The 16260-nt window shown below is 50.8% G+C and overlaps 1 non-coding gene across 1 annotated transcript; it reads left to right on the forward strand.

Annotated features, from left to right (window-relative positions):
* Window positions 1–15077: 15077 nt before the first annotated feature.
* Window positions 15078–15149, forward strand: TRNAQ-UUG. The gene has a single exon. It is a non-coding gene; the product is annotated as a tRNA-Gln (tRNA).
* Window positions 15150–16260: the final 1111 nt, after the last annotated feature.

Consider the following 16260-nt stretch of genomic DNA (forward strand, 5'->3'; position numbering starts at 1 on the left):
AGGCCTGTGTTTTAGCCAGTCCCTCACCCGGGCAATACTTCTGTCCAACCCCCTGAGACACTCTCAATTCTCTCCCCACCCCAAGTAAATTCTGTTCTGCTCCTTTCACAGAGATCCCTGGGACACCCCCTCACACTGTGTCCCTGAGGTGTCAGGCAAACTCTCAGCACCTGAAGCCTCTGCCACTCACCTGGTGCCCCATAGATCAGCCATAGCCCTGGTTCTGCTCCCCCCGCACCCTGATCCTCATCCCCAGCCAGAGCCCTCATCCCCCCGCACCCTGATCCTCAGCCCGAGCCAGAGCCCTCATCCCCCCGCACCCTGATCCTCAGCCCGAGCCAGAGCCCTCATCCCCCTGCACCCTGATCCTCAGCCCCAGCCAGAGCCCTCATCCCCCTGCACCCTAATCCTCAGCCCCAGCCAGAGCCCTCATCCCCCCGCACCCTGATCCTCAGCCCCAGCCAGAGCCCTCATCCCCCTGCACCCTAATCCTCAGCCCCAGCCCTGAGCCCTCATCCCCCCGCACCCTAATCCTCAGCCCCAGCCAGAGCCCTCGTCCCCCCACACCCTAATCCTCAGCCACAGCCCTGAGCGCCCCCCCATCATGAACCCTTCAGCCCCACAGCCCTCACCCCACACCCCAACCCTCTTCCTGAGCCCTCCTGCATCATGAACCCCTCATCCTCAGCCCCACAGCCCTCACCCCTGCACTCCCTCCTATCCCCAAACTCCCTCCCAGAGTATGCACCCCTTCCCAGAGCATGCACCCTCCCCTTCCTACACCCCCACCCCCAGCCCAGAACCTGCACCCAAACTCCGTCCCAAAGCCTGCACCCTTCACCCCCTCCTGCACACTCACCCCCTGCCCCAGCCCAGAGCCTGCACCCAAACTCCATCCCAAAGCCTGCACCCTGCACCCCTCCTGCACCCTAATCCCCAGCCCAGGATCTGCACCCTAGACCTCCCTCCCCCCCAGAGCCTTAGGCAGGTGGGGGCGGAGTTTGGGGGGGCGGAGTTGGGGGGCGGGTTCTGGGCACCACCAAAATTTCTACAAACTTGCCACCCATGAATGTGTTAGTGAATGTGTAAATGGATTGTTGTTTGTGCAAGTCCCATATGGTCTAGTGGCCAAGATTATTGGTGTTTTCATGCAGGCAGCCTGGATTCAATTCCCAGTGTGGGAACTGTCCAGAGCTTTTGCTCAGAGGGGAGGCAGGAAATGAAAAGAATGGGAAGGGAACTGGCCAGCAGGGGAGTTGGACAGTGTTGGGAGGGGATCCCAGAAGTGGGGGTGGAGGGCAGAGGTCTGAGGGGAGATCAGGGAAGGATCCCAGCTGTGTGGGAAGTTGACACTCTGGAGAGCACAGGCCTGGCATGGGGAGTGGGAGGAGTGACTCTGTCCTTCTAAACTCACCACCGGCAGACTCAGCAGGACTGGAAGAATTACGTATTTGTTGGTAAATGTCAATTTCTGTGTAAACACAAAACCCAATGGCAAAATATTTCCATCGATAATAATCAAAACTGACAGATGGGCAAAGTAAGAAACATGCTGCTTGAGAACGTGTCCTGTTCTAATCCTATAGGGGTCCCTTCTGCCTTAGGCACCACCATGTGGGTGTTTCATTTCCCTCCCCATTTTCACACAGAAACACAATTTCCTTTGTACAGATCCAAGAACAGCAAAACCTCCCTGTGTCTCTTGTCTGAGCCAGGGCATTCGATTCCATTGAAACCTTCTCTCCTGCAATGGCAATGGTCAGACAGAGGGGATGTGGCCACCTTCCCCCCCATCCCCTCCGGCAGTGAGATATTCCCTCTCCTCTTTATGCTGCTGTTGTTATTCCATGAGACTTCAAGGATGGAATAAAAAACTGAGTTTACTCCAGGAAAGAAAGGAGCCACCAACTCCCTGAAAAATCTCAGTGCCCAGAGAAAACCTGACCTGCTATTGGAATCACAGAGGTGCTGGCGATATGACGGGAAAAGGGACTGTCTGAATTGCAAAGGCAGGGAATGAACAATCTACAGCAGCATCATTAACCATAAACACACTCTAACCATGCTTCAGCCAGTAGGGAAATGGGCAGGAATTCTTGCTGTTCAGCCATGGCCACACATACAGAGCTGCACAGCAGTGAGTGTGCTGAGGAAGCTGGTCTGAGCAAACCATTGGAAATGACCCTTCAGTGAGAACAGAACCAGAGTGTAGAAAGGCCCCTGTGTTAAGTGGTTGTGGCTGAGAGCTTAGAGAGCTGGGCTAGAAAACCATGGGTGTCTTTCTGTGGAGGCTTGATTATTGCCAGCAAGCCAAGGCTGGTGTGTGGTATCTTCATGGCTGCACTTTCAGTGTCAGATCACCCACAGTGCGTCAAGTCTAGACGTATTCAGAGGCTAAGGACAAGTCAACATTTCAAACACTGTCTCTATGTCACTGCAGCTCATTAATGGAGATGCTCCATGCCAGGGTTTCTCAAACTTCCTTTCACTACAACCCCCTTCTGCCAAAAAAATTACTACATGGTCCCTGGGAAGGGAGGTGGAAGGATGCCATATCTTATACTGACATGGGCCAACTTCTCATAAACTCAAGGTTGGATCTGTGGGAAGACCGTCTCCCTACAGAAGAGACTAACACAATAGGAACAGGGATTCTTTGTTCAATCTGCAACTCTGAATAAGACACAATTCTTTAGTTCTTAGCTCCAACACCTGGCAATTTGCTGACCAGGCCTATCTTAGCAAGCAAGGCTTTCTGTTTACCCAGCTTTCTCTTAGCTGATCACGATTTGCTAGGCCTCTGGTCCCTTGACCACACTCTGGACTTTGGGTCTGGAAAAGAGCTAGCAAAATCCATAGACCAGGTTGTTATACAAAATGCAGATGGATTTTAACCCTTCACATTTAGTAATGGCAAAGTTCTTGGTTCAGGCTTGTAGCAGTGATGGAATAAACTGCAGGTTCAAATCAAGTCTCTGGAGTCCATCCACAGCTGGGATGGGTCATTCAGTCCTTTGTCTAGAGCTTCAGTTTGTAGCAAAGTCCCTCCAGAGGTATGAAGCAGGACTGAAGACAAGATGGAGATGAGGCATCAGCCTTGTATAGTCTCTTGCCAAGTGGTCTTTGCTTTCTTTGTCTCAAGGACACTCTATCCAGCATGTGGCATAGAAAAACCTTAGAGTTCTGTCCATAGGCAGGTCCCTGCGTACCTTGCTGAGGCACAAGGCGTATCTGCCTTCTCTCAATGGGTCGATTGTACAGCTGATGGTCCTTAATGAGCCATCAAGCAGGCTAGGCAGAACTGACACCAACTTGTCTGGCTGGGGTGTTCCCCGGAAGCGTAGCACAAGTTTGAAATATGGGCAGCATAGACCCAATATTCATAACGTCAACTACAAAAATGATACACCTATAGAAATAGCATAATTATAATCAGCCAATCAGAACCTCTCCATAGACCCCTTACACGACAACCTTTCTACCATATTGGCTGCAAATATAGAACAGTGGTCGCAACAGTGATCTATACCGTTACAGATTATGTCAATAACATCACAGGAGGTTGAAAAAGATGTTGTGAAATTGGAGCTGGGGCAGCAAAGAGCCACCAAATGTTCTGAGGGCTGGAGAAAAATGTCTTCTAGGGAGCAATTGAAAGACCTCAACCTGTTTAGCTTATCAAAAGAAGATTGACAGGTGACTTCATTGAAGTGTTGAAGGGCCTTAATGGAAAGAAAATATTGGGTATTAAAGGGCTCTTGAATCTAGCAAAGAAAGGCATAACAAGACCCAATGGCTGGAAGGTGAAAAGAGACAAATTCATATTACAACTAAGGCACAAAAATTCAACAGCGAGGATGTTTCACCACAGGAACAAGCTACCAAGGAAAGTGGTGGATTTGCCATCTCCTGATGTCATATAATGGAGACTAGATGCCTTTCTGGAATGTGTTTGCCCCAAAAGTAGCTCTGGTGTCATACAGGAGGCCTGTGATATGCAGGGGGTCAGATTAGATGCTCTAATGGTCTCTTCTGGCCATCAAGTCGACTAATTTCTGAAAAACTGAGTGTAGCATTGGGAGCAGTGTCTGATGTTTTCCTGTCTAGCCGGCTTGCTGCCTAGAACGAACGCTCCTTGAGTGGGGTGATCCACAGGGAGTAGCTCAAACCTGCAAAGTGCCTGGCCAGGGGCAGGACATTAGCACAGCAAGGGAGGGGTGTGGTAGTGACATCACAAAGGCCTTTTGCAGGCCCTCAGACTATTGGTCAAAGGTGGTGGGGAGGTGGTGACCTCACAGAGAGATGCTGACATCAGCCAGGCAGGACAGGGGCGAGGGGCCAGGGAAACCTCAGCGACCCCTGTGGCTTTGCTTCAGCAAGTCTCCTTCTCCAGGTCTCTCTTTGAGGACTGAGAGAGTATTCAGGTTCACGTACGTGAGCACCAGGAGAAACCTCTTTCTAGTTTTCTCCTTCCCTTTTCCTGATTTTACTAGAAAACAGAAGTCCCTGTTTAGAAGGTAAGAGCCTCCTCGAGGGAAGGGGTGTCCTGGGGGTGTCACAGTTCAGATGCCAGTGGCCCCCCATGTAAGGAAGTTCCCGCCTCCAGCTCTGTGTTCGCAGGGCGGGAGAGAGCAGCATCCACGGCAGTGATTTGCTCCTGGCTGCCGGAGCAGAGCAGCAGGCTCAGCTGTGAGAACTTCCCGGAGCGATGAAAGGGGAGGGGCCCAAGGCTCTGTAGCAGGAATGCAGGACAGGCGAGTTCACGGCGGGCATTGTGGGATACTGGAGGAGGCCAGTTATGGTGATATAATGAACAGCAGTGTTTACTCTGTTAATTTAAGTTTGCTGCAAAAAGCTCCAGACCTCTCATCAAAGTCGTTTTATTTTGTCAGCAAAACAGGGCAGTTTTGTCACCAGACGTGGCATTGCAGTGTGTACACCAGCCACAAGCTACCGACCGAGAGAGCTTTGTGTGTTTGTCACACACCTGAGCAATATAAGTCTGCTGAAACAACTTTGTAGTGCAGACCTGGCCAAAGATTCACACACACACACACACACACACACACACACACACACACACACACACACACACACACACACACACACACACACACACACACACACACACACACACACACACAGAGCTTGCAAGGAAAACGTCACCTGCTCCTCTGCTTTGCAGAATCCAAACACAAGCAAAGCTTGTCAGGCCCTGGTGGAGATGGCAGGAAGTCAGGTGTGGGCAGACACTCTGATTTAGCCACCCACAGGCACCATGGCTTAGCTGGCTTAAAGCATCTGTTTCATAAACAGACTATCCTGGGTTCCACTCCCAGTGGTGCCTTGTTGACGGGTTGTTAGGGCATCTGGTATTGGCTACTGTCAGAAGACAAGATTCAGAGCTAGATGGGCCTTTGGTCTGGCCCAGTGTGGTTTTTCTTATGGTTTAAATTACACTCACAGGCACTGATAACAGAGTTACTGAAAGTTTGGGAGTTAAGAGCTGGTAGGTCAGTGGTCCAGTCCCCACACAGATGACCCCTGTCTCCCTCTGGTACAGGGGCAGGTCTGAGCTCTCACCCAAATGCTCATTGTGGCTGCCAGAATCTGTGGGCAGCTTGTTTAGTTGATGCCAAAGGTTGGATCCTGCTTTGTGCACCGTGTGTGAGAATGAAAATCCTAAACCGCCCTTTGAAATAACGAATGCAGCAGGACGTGTTATTGTCCCCGCCCCCAAGCAGACAGACCAATGGAGAAATGCCGTCGAGTCCAAGGTAATACTCCACTGCCATTTTACCTTTTTTGCTGGCTAAACTCCTTCTTATCTGCCCGGCCCAGGCTGTCCTAAGCTGCTGCTCCCGGCCTGCTCTAGAGTCAAACACGCAGGGCCCCCAGGGGAACAGAGGCTGGGACAGGGCAGCAGCCTGGGCTGGGCTGGGAAGATGCTGGGAGTTCTCGTTCCCTGAGAACTGGCCCGGCTCCCTTCTCAACAGCAAACAAATCAATTCCACGTTCCCTCCCCAGAAAAACCAGCCTGGAGCCAAGGGCAGCAGGGGACGATTCCCTCCAGTTCCCACTGAGGCAGGAGAGAAGCCAGGGTGTTTCTAGCAGAGCTTATGGAACTGACGTGGGGAAACCAGCCTTTAATAACAGGCAGTTCCTGTTTAAGCTCAGTGTTTTTAACAATTTCTACAACATTAAAAAACCCTTTAATCGTGGTGTCACCATCCATAAAATTGCTTCAGCCTTACAGGTTCCCAAGTGCACAACTAAACATCTCTTCAAATCCAAGGGAGTGGAGATCAGTCAGTGTTCAGAGTCATCCCACATAAAAGAACCATATTGTGGTACATACTGGCCCCATCATGTGGCCATCACCTTTCCCTCCTCCTCCAGAGTCAGAATGTGACCAGCTCACACTGAGGGGGTGCAACACCCCTCCCTTGGTCTCTGTGCCAGAGCTCCTATCAGCTCAGTGTCCTTCCCACAAGAGTTGGCTGCTGAGAGGCTTGCAATGGGGTAAATGAAGGCAGAGGAGGATTGTTCCTGATGGGTTTTCTTTGTGTTGCTCTGTGATCCTGCTGAAGGAAGCATCATTTGTGTTTGTTTCAGTGTCTTGGGTTGGGCTCAGGTTGTGACCCTGAGTACAGGGATTCCTGTACTTTCTGCTCTTAGCCCCATAGGGAATGGACAATGGAGCAGCTTCAGAAATTGGATAGAAAGTAGCCTAAGAAGAGCCTGGTCTACACTAGGCGTTTAAATCGGTTTTAGGAGCGTAAAACTGATTAACGCCACAACCGTCCACACTAGGAGGCACCTTATATCGATTTTAATGGCTCTTTAAATCAGTTTCTGTACTCCTCCCCGACGAGAGGAGTAGCGCTAATATCGGTATTAACATATTGGAATAGGGTTAGTGTGGCCGCAAATCGACGGTATTGGCCTCCGGGCGGTATCCCACAGTGCACCAGTGACCGCTCTGGACAGCACTCTGAACTCGGATGCACTGGCCAGGTAGACAGGAAAAGCCCCACGAACTTTTGAAATTCATTTCCTGCTTGCCCAGCGTGGAGAGCTCATCAGCACAGGTGACCACGCACAGCTCATCAGCACAGGTAACAATGCAGTCTCCTGAGAATCGAAAAAGAGCCCCAGCATGGACTGCATGGGAGGTACTGGATCTGATCGCTATATGGGGAGAGGATTCAGTGCTAACAGAACTGTGTTCCAAAAGACGAAATGAAATAGTATTTGAAAGAATTTCTAAGGCTATGACGGATAAAGGCCACAGCAGGGACTCAGTGCAGTGCAGAGTGAAAGTTAAGGAGCTCAGACAAGCCTACCAGAAAACCAAAGAAGCAAACAGAAGGTCCGGGGCAGGTCGAAAAACATGCCGCTTCTATGCTGAGCTGCATGCAATTTTAGGGGGCTGCGCCACAAGTACCCCACCGCTGACCGTGGATTCCGAGGTGGGGGTTGTAATCTCTGCCATGGCTGAGAATTATGCAGACGGGGAAGATGAAGATGAAGAAGAGGAGGAAGACCTAGCAGAGAGCACACAGCACTCCGTGAGCCCCAGCAGCCAGGAGCTTTTTCTCACCCTGACGGAATTACCCTGCTCCCAGCCCTCCCAAGCAACTATCCCAGACAATGACGCCATGGAAGGGACCTCTGGTGAGTGAACCTTTGCAAATAGCAAACATTGTTTTTTAAGCAAGCGTTTTTTAATGATTGATTTGCCCTGAGGACTTGGGACGCATTCGCAGACAGTATAGTTACTTAGAAAAGTTTGTTAACATGTCCGGGGATTGAAAGGAAATCCTCCGGGGCATCTCGATGAAGCGCTCCTGGAGGTACTCCAGAAGCCTTTGCAGAAGGTTTCTGGGCAAGGCAGCCTTGTTCCGCCCACCATGGTAGGAAACTTTACCACGCCATGCATGTAGCAAGTAATCAGGTATCATTGCATGGCAAAGCATAGCAGCGTATGGTCCCGGTGACTGCTGGCATTCAAGAAGCATCCGCTCTTTATCTTGTTGTGTTATCCTCAGCAAAGTGATATCGTTCAGGATAACTTGGTTAAAAATCAGGAATTTAAGTAAGGGGGGTGGCCATTTTACTACTGGGTTCGTGGACTGCAGCAGCTTAAAAAAAAACCTTTCCTGCACGTAGCGAAGCGGGGGGAGGGGAGGAGTGAAATGCCAATGATATTTTTTGTGTTTGGTCACCGGCGATCTTCCCCAAGCTACCAGCCACACAGTGGGTGGGGGGGTGGGAAGGTTGTTGATTAGCAGGGAGCTAGCATGGTATTAGCCATGCGTTGGGGGGGAGGGGTAAATCACTACAGAAGCCGAAAGACAGTGGCTTACCATGGCCGCATGCAAGCTGAATTCTGATGCCTGGACCTGTGTCTGTGAGATCTGTAACTCCAGGGCTGCAAGCAGTCAGTATTAAGATGAAAAATGCGACCTTGTAGGGAAATCACATGTGCTATGTAAGGTGAATAGTGCTGTTCACTGTGAAAGAGTATAACCATTGTTCTGTAAAATGTATCTTTCTAAATATTTCTCTCCCTCATGCAGCTGCAAATTTTTCAACCATCCCTCCTCCATCCCAAAGGCTAGCACAGATAAGGCGGAGGAAAAAGAAGACGCGAGATGAGATGTTTTCGGATATTATGGAAGTTACACACAATGAAAGAGCTCATATGAATGAGTGGAAGGATGTGATATCAAATTACAGGAAAGAGGCCAGTGAACGTGAGGACAGGAGGGATGAACGTGAGGACAGGAGGGACAACGGAGATGAGAGGTGGCGGCAGGAAAATCAGCGGTGGCGGCAGGAAGATCAGCGGTGGCGGGATGCAACTCTGGGGCTGCTGCGTGATCAAACTGACATGCTCCGGCGTCTGGTGGAGCTTCAGGAACGGCAGCAGGATCACAGGGTGCCGCTGCAGCCCCTGTATAACCACCCTCAACCCTCACCATGTTCCACATCCTCCTCACCCAGACGTGTAAGGCAGCGTGGGAGGCTCCGTGCACCCGCCCACTCCACCCCCGTGGACAGCCCAACCAGAAGGCTGTCGTTACTGTGAATTTTTTTTAATGGCCTTCTCCATCCCTCCTATCCTCCTCCCAAACCACACCCTTACTTGTCTCCCTCTTTTTATAATGAATTGATAAAGAATTCATGCTTTTTAAATGAGAGTGACTTTATTTGCATAAGTAAGCTGTACTCGAAGGGGGAGGGGGAGTTGCTTACAGGGACTGAGTCAATCAAGGGGGTTGGGTGTTCATCAACAAACACAGCAGTCACACTGTACCCTGGCCATTGATGAAGCTCGTTTTCAAAGCTTCTCTGATGCGCACTGCTTCCTGGTGTGCTCTTCTAATCTCCCTGGTGTCTGGCTACGCGTAATCAGCGGCCAGGTGATTTGCCTCAGCCTCCCACCCCGCCATAAAGGTCTCCCCCTTACTCTCACAGAGATTGTGGAGAATACAGCAAGCAGCAATAACATAGGGACATTGGTTTGGCTGAGGTCTGAGCGAGTCAGTAATGTGCGCCAGCGAGCCTTTAAATGGCCAAATGCACATTCCACCACCATTCTGCACTTGCTCAGCCTGTAATTGAACAGATCCTGACCACTGTCCAGGCTGCCTGTGTATGGCTTCATGAGCCATGGCATCAAGGGGTAGGCTGGGTCCCCCAGGATAACGACAGGCATTTCAACATCCCCAACTGTTATTTTCTGGTCTGGGAAGTAATTCCCTTGCTGCAGCCATTTAAACAGAGTAGTGCTTCTGAAGACGCGAGCGTCATGAACTCTCCCTGGCCATCCCACGTGGATGTTTGTGAAATGTCCCTTGTGATCTACCAGTGCTTGCAGCACCATTGAAAAGTACCCCTTGCGGTTTACGTACTGGGTGCCCTGGAGCTGCGGTGCCAAGATAGGGATATGGGTTCCATCTACCACCCCCCCAGAGTTAGGGAATCCCAGTGCAGCAAAGCCATCCACTATGGCCTGCACGTTTCCCAGAGTCACAACCTTTCGTAGCAGCAGCTTAGTGATTGCTTTGGCTACTTGCATCACAGCAGCCCCCACAGTAGATTTTCCAACTCCAAATTGATTCCCGACTGACCGGTAGCTGTCTGGCGTTGCAAGCTTCCACAGGGCTATCACCACTCGCTTCTCTACTGTGAGGGCTGCTCTCATCTTGGTATTATGGTGTTTCAGGGCAGGGGCAAGCAAGTCACAAAGTTCCATGAAAGTGCCCTTACGCATGCAAAAGTTTCGCAGCCACTGGGAATCGTCCCACACCTGCAACACAATGCGGTCCCACCAGTCAGTGCTTGTTTCCCGGGCCCAAAATCGGCGTTCAATGGATAGAATCTGCCCCATTACCATCAGGATCTCCAAAGCGCAGGGGCCCGTGGTTTGAGAGAATTCTGTGTCTACATCCTCATCACTGTCATCGCCGCGCTGCCGTATCCGCCTCCTCCTCGCCTCGGTTTGAAGGTCCTGGTTCACCATAGACTGCACAAGAGTGTGCGAGGTGTTTAAAACATTCACGATTGTGGTATGGAGCTGAGCAGGGTCCATGCTTGCTGTGCTATGGCGTCTGCACAGTTCACCAAGCAAAAAAGGCGCGAAACGGTTGTCTGCTGCTTTCAGGGAGGGAGGGGTGAGGCTGTACCCAGAACCACCCGCGACAATGATTTTTGCCCCATCAAGCACTGGGATCTCAATCCGGAAATGCCAAGGGGCGGGGGAGGCTGCGGGAACTATGGGATAGCTACGGGATAGATACCCACAGTGCAACGCTCCAGAAATCGACGCTAGCCTCGGACCATGGACGCACACACCGATTTAATGTGTTTAGTGTGGCCGCGCGCACTCGATTTTATACAATCTGTTTTACAAAACCGGTTTATGTAAATTCAGAATAATCCCGTAGTGTAGACGTACCCAAAGTGTAACATAAGTGAGAAGAAAAACAACAGCATCACCTCCCTAGTGGTGAGTTAGGATTTGGCACTTTCACTGCCAAGACCTGGGTTCAATTCCCGGGTTCAATTCCCAGTGAAGGAAAAGTGACTTTAAACCAAAAATGCTTCAGTTATTCTTCACATACAACATAAACAAATCCATGTTATTTTCCTGATTCCCCCCATCTTCCCAGTGTCTCCATGGCAGGGCTGGCACCAGCGCAGAAAGCAGGTCCCTGGGGCGGTCAATGGAAAGGGGAGGCTTCAGCAGCAATTAGTCCCTCTCAGAGGGAAGGACTAGATGCCAAAAGCAGCAGAGGTAGAGCTGCAGTTGATTGCAGCTTTTTTTTCCCCCACTTGGGGTGGCAAAAACACTGGAAGTGGCCCTGCTCCAGGGAAGACAATTTGTTAAATCCCAGATGAGTGGGGTTATATCAGTTCTCAGCCTGAGTCCTTAGGTCTTAATCCTGAGGAAATTGTCCCATCATGGGGCCATTTCCCGCCTCTCTTTCCTAGGGAAGCACAATTTTCCTTGCACAGACACAGGAACAGCAAGATCTTTCTCTGTCCCTTGTGCAAAGCAGGGGGCCAAATTCCATGGAAACAATGGACAAGCAGGGGGCCCTGGGCACATCCAGCCCTGGCCATGAGATGTTCCCTCCCCTTTTCTTTATGCCCCTGTTGTTATTTCATGGATTGTCTGGGATGGGGGAAAAGCTGAGTTCACTCCAGGTGGAGGGGAAAAGAACCCTGAAAATCTCAGGCCCCAACCCCTGCTACCAGGATCACCGAGGTGCTGGGAATCTGCATGGGAAAGGGACAGTGTGAATTGTCAAGGTGGGGAATGAATAACAATCTACAACTAGACCCACCTCATTAACCACCGACACAGGCCACCACTTGCCACCCCATCCTGGTGTCCCCCAATGGGAATCATTTTGGGAGGGAAGTGGGGCTTCAGCCTCCCCTCCACGATTTTAGCTGCTTCCCCTGCTCCCCCCCAGCTATGCTACTGAGTGGAAGCGTCCTGTGCCCATCACACAGAGCTCGATTAATCAAAACCCTCTTCTGCCAGCACCGCGCCTCCTGCTTCTTACACTGGGCCTGCAAGCGAGGGGGCGGCTGGCACAGCACCAAGAGTCTAACCTGTGTGGCAGGAGGTGGCTGACGCCCACAGCCTGCTGGGGAGCTCCCAGAAATTATTAAGGGACAGAGACTCCTCAATGCCCTTAGTAACAAGGGTTTGGGGGTCACAGAGGCCAGTAAGGGGGTCACTGTGTCAGCCTTATAACCCTGGGTGTCAGGTCACTGTGCAGCTTTGATCTAGAGCTCGGATCCCAACAACCGACCAGCAGCCCCCAGCCTCCCCCTGGGTCTGCCCCACCTGGTTCCTCTTTACAGGCCGACCTTACCCCCCTTCCAGCCCCGGATTCACCCCTAATCATCCTACTGCCACTCAGAGCCACAGCCGTGGAGGTGCTGAAGGAGGGAGGGGTGACTCCAGGGTGGGGTTCTTCTCTAAGGATGGCTGGCAGAAAGGTGGTGCTGAGCTCTGTCAGCCACCTGCCCAGCTGCCTCGCTGCCAGGGGATGCAGACTTTTTTGTAAGGCCATTAAATGGGTATTTGGCTTCTGAATGAATGTGAGGAATGTGCAATCCTGAGAGGGAATTTCCATCCTTCTTTCCACTGCTCTTCAGGGCCCCAGTGGCCTAATGGATAAGGCATTGGCTTCCTAAGCCAGAGATTGTGGGTTCAAGTCCCATCTCAGGTGGAAAAACTCCTTTCTTCTTATATATTGCAAAGAAGCCTTGGTGTTATTTTCACCAAGGAAGCTAGGAGATGTTTGAACCCAAAGTACTGGATCTTGGGAACAATCCCCCAGAAATGGCATCTTCCACTTGACAAACGCTTTCTAGACCCATCAGTAGCAAACACTTAATACTAGTGTTTATCTGAGAATAGAAGGAAGGGGAGTGTTTACTCCAACACCTCAGTGAGTGAAACAGACAGAAAGAGCAAGGCAGTTCTGAAAGAGAATGGATCTGTCTGGAGACAAAGCAGAACCTGAGAATGAGCAACAGTGTGAAAAGAAGAACTTCAAATGTGTGTTAGGTGTTAGTTAGGTTGGTCTGACAAATTTCAAGAAAATACCAATGCTCGTAGACTGATGCGGACACTGGCTGCTTCTGGTGTTTTACTGAGAGTTCATTGAGAAATATTTTCCTTAACTATGTTATGGAATATTAGGTGGGCTATAAAGGCACCATTTCTCCTGCTTTTGCCCTTCGAGACAACACGGCTACATGGCATGCGGCCAATGCTCACTTTCCAGTCAACTGCTAGAGAAGACAACACAGACAGGGATGGCAGCAGGGCAGCCTGGAGCTCCACGGAGATGGTGGGACCAGGTCTCATCAACGGGGAGGTGGCCACCCCAGCATGCACAAGGCTGAGCCAGCAAGTGTGGTGTGTGCTTCACTGTGTCCCTACTCACTGCACATGGTGGTGGAGGGCAGTTACTGAGTTCGGTTGGTCTGGCAAATTTAGGGCTTGGCTACACTTGCAGATGTAGAGCACTGGGAGTTAAACCACAGAAGGGAAACCGCTGCCGTGTGTTCACACTGACAGCTGCAAGCGCACTGGAGTGGCCACATTAGCAGCTCTGGCAATGCCACAGAGAGCAGTGCACTGTGGTAGCTATCCCAGTGTGCAAGTGGCTGCAATGTGCTTTTCAAATGGGGGACGGGAGTGGAGTGTGACAGGGAGTGTGTTGTGTGTACGTGGGGGGAGCGACAGTGTGTTTGGGGGGGTGAGAGTGTGTCAGCATGCTGTCTTGTGTGTTCGGACAGCAGCAGACCCCCCCTCTCTCACACACACTCACAGCAGCAGCATTCCACACTAATGGTTGCTTTGTCCCGGAGCAGATAAGCAGCCGGCTGTCGGAAACGGAGCTTTGAAAGGGGATATCCGCATGCCTGCAGCCGATTTCAAAACAATGACCAGAGTGGGCACTTGACTTCAGGGGATTATGGGACATTTCCTGAGGCCAGACACAGTGCAGTGATGCAACACATCATCCACACTGATGCCTGGGTATTTCAGCAGGGCTCAGCGAGCTTTATACTTCTCATGGAGGTGGATTACCAGGAGCGCTCCACCTACAGAGCCCAGGCGCTCCATGTGCCTTGCCAGTGTGGACACCTCAGGAGTTAGGGCACCCGGGGCTGCTTTAATGGGCTCTAACTTGCAAGTGTAGCCAAGCCCTTAGACTATGTCACTTGTGTGACTTACTTGTGCTATTGTAATAAATACAATAGACGTGCAATGGTCAGAAATTGCACCAGCAGAAAAGTATATTGCAGGGAAACCATAAGGAAATTAAGAGTTTAAATTATCCTCCACATGTCCCGTGTCCCACTAAAATGAATCCAACCCACAGGTCACATGGGCAGACGTATCGGTGTCAGGATGCTACATTGTTAGCATAGTAAATGAAGCTGCAAAATAAATTATTTTTAAATGACCTCACTCTATTTTTTACAATCCGGTGTTAAGAGGTAATAGATACAGATGGACACCAGGCAGGGTCGCTTGGAGGATGAAGCGTTTATGCTTCCATCCCCCACCACTGTCAAGTTTTAGCCAATTAGGACAAGTCAGCAAATAAGAACAACCTCAGGTCTCAGTAACTGCTGCAGGTAGCAAAGTCCTACAGGGAGCAGTTTCTGGCACTACACCTGCACAGCTCTGCTCCCCGGCTCTTCTCAGGCTCCTGCTCTCTCCTTAGCTCTGCCCCACTCTGCCCCAGGCAGTTCCAACTCCCACGGAGGATGGGACCCCCTGGCCTGGTGACTCCCTCATTACACTGCCTGGCCTGTCAGTGCAGCTAACTTGGAGCTTTGGCCTCTCCCCATTGCCCCAGGGGACTGTCAGTCTCAGGGTCCTGATTTCCCATTGGCCCTTCCCCCTTCTATTGGGACTGGGAACTAGCCAACCAAACCCCCCACTAAGCTTTAATAAGGGGCCAACAGTCCCTTACACGAGCAGGCCCCATAATGGTCATTGATGGCCAGAGAAGGCTCCATGAGCTGGTCCCATGGTGTAATGGGCAGCACTCAGGACTTTGAATCCTGCAATCTGAGTTCAAATCTCAGTGGGACCTTGTGGTAAAGCCCTGGAGCTCTCGCTGCTCCACTTCCCTGTCTCCAGCTGTGCAAGCACCATTTTTTTCCCCTCCTGCTGGATGGGTCAGGGCTCTAGAACTGACACCTGAGGGTTGGGATTCTCATGGCTTCACCTGGTGCCCACAAGTATGGCACTTGCCACTGTGCTTTCCCTCTTGCCCACCTGGCGCTTGAAAGAAGCAGGGCCAGGGCCAGGCTTCATAGTCAGGGCTGGGCAGGCAGAAGCCCAGCACCTCTCCTCCTCTGGGCACCTGGAGCAGAGGTGTCTGGTGCTGACAGCTCCAAGGGAAGGTTTAAAAGCCACAGAGGCCAGGGCAAGACGAGGAGAGGGTGAAGGAATAAGCCCTCTAACACTGTCATTTGTTGCTCTAGGCTCCATTCACATCCCACTTTTGACACAATCACTGTCTTCTATCTGATGAAATAGCTTAATTTCAACCTCTCCTGTAACATTACACCACCAACTATTTAGCATTTGTATGAGAGAAGTTGGAGGGAATTCAAACATCTTCAAAAGTGGTGCGTGTAGAGCCCCTAGCTGGGTAAATTCCAAGCTCCTTACCCAGAAGAGTCTTGGCCTGGCTTGAGGGGGGCAGGCTTGGCTGGTCAATATAGAGCGGGAGGGAGAAGGGTACATGGACAGTGTAGAATGTGAGACTCATAAGCTGTGGTTATGTGCTCTGAGAGTTAGCCCCTTGCTTTCCATTTAAGGTCAGGGAGGGATATTATAACCAAGTGTTCTGGCAAAACTTTTCCCCCGGCCTGGTCAGTGAATCCTATGGTGAGAAACTTTCTGTGCATTTCAGTTTCTTGTATTGTTGCATGGGGCCTGAGGTGCTGGAAGGGAAATGTCCATGGAAAACTTGGACATCACTGTTGTCCGAAAAAAGGCAGGTGTTAGGCACTATCGCTTCTCGTATTCCCGTGGAATCCGAGTCTAGCTAAAGAATTTCTGTCTATCCTAGAGAGAATCATTCCATTGTAAATACAAATGAAATGAGATCTTCAGGTCGAGTCAGCGCCTTTTAAAAATATTTACTGAGAAAAAAGCCATTCTTTGCCTTGTTGATATGGACAAGAAGCCCTCTT

Source organism: Mauremys reevesii, linkage group 23, assembly GCF_016161935.1.
Source record: "Mauremys reevesii isolate NIE-2019 linkage group 23, ASM1616193v1, whole genome shotgun sequence".
NCBI classification, from domain to species: domain Eukaryota; kingdom Metazoa; phylum Chordata; order Testudines; family Geoemydidae; genus Mauremys; species Mauremys reevesii.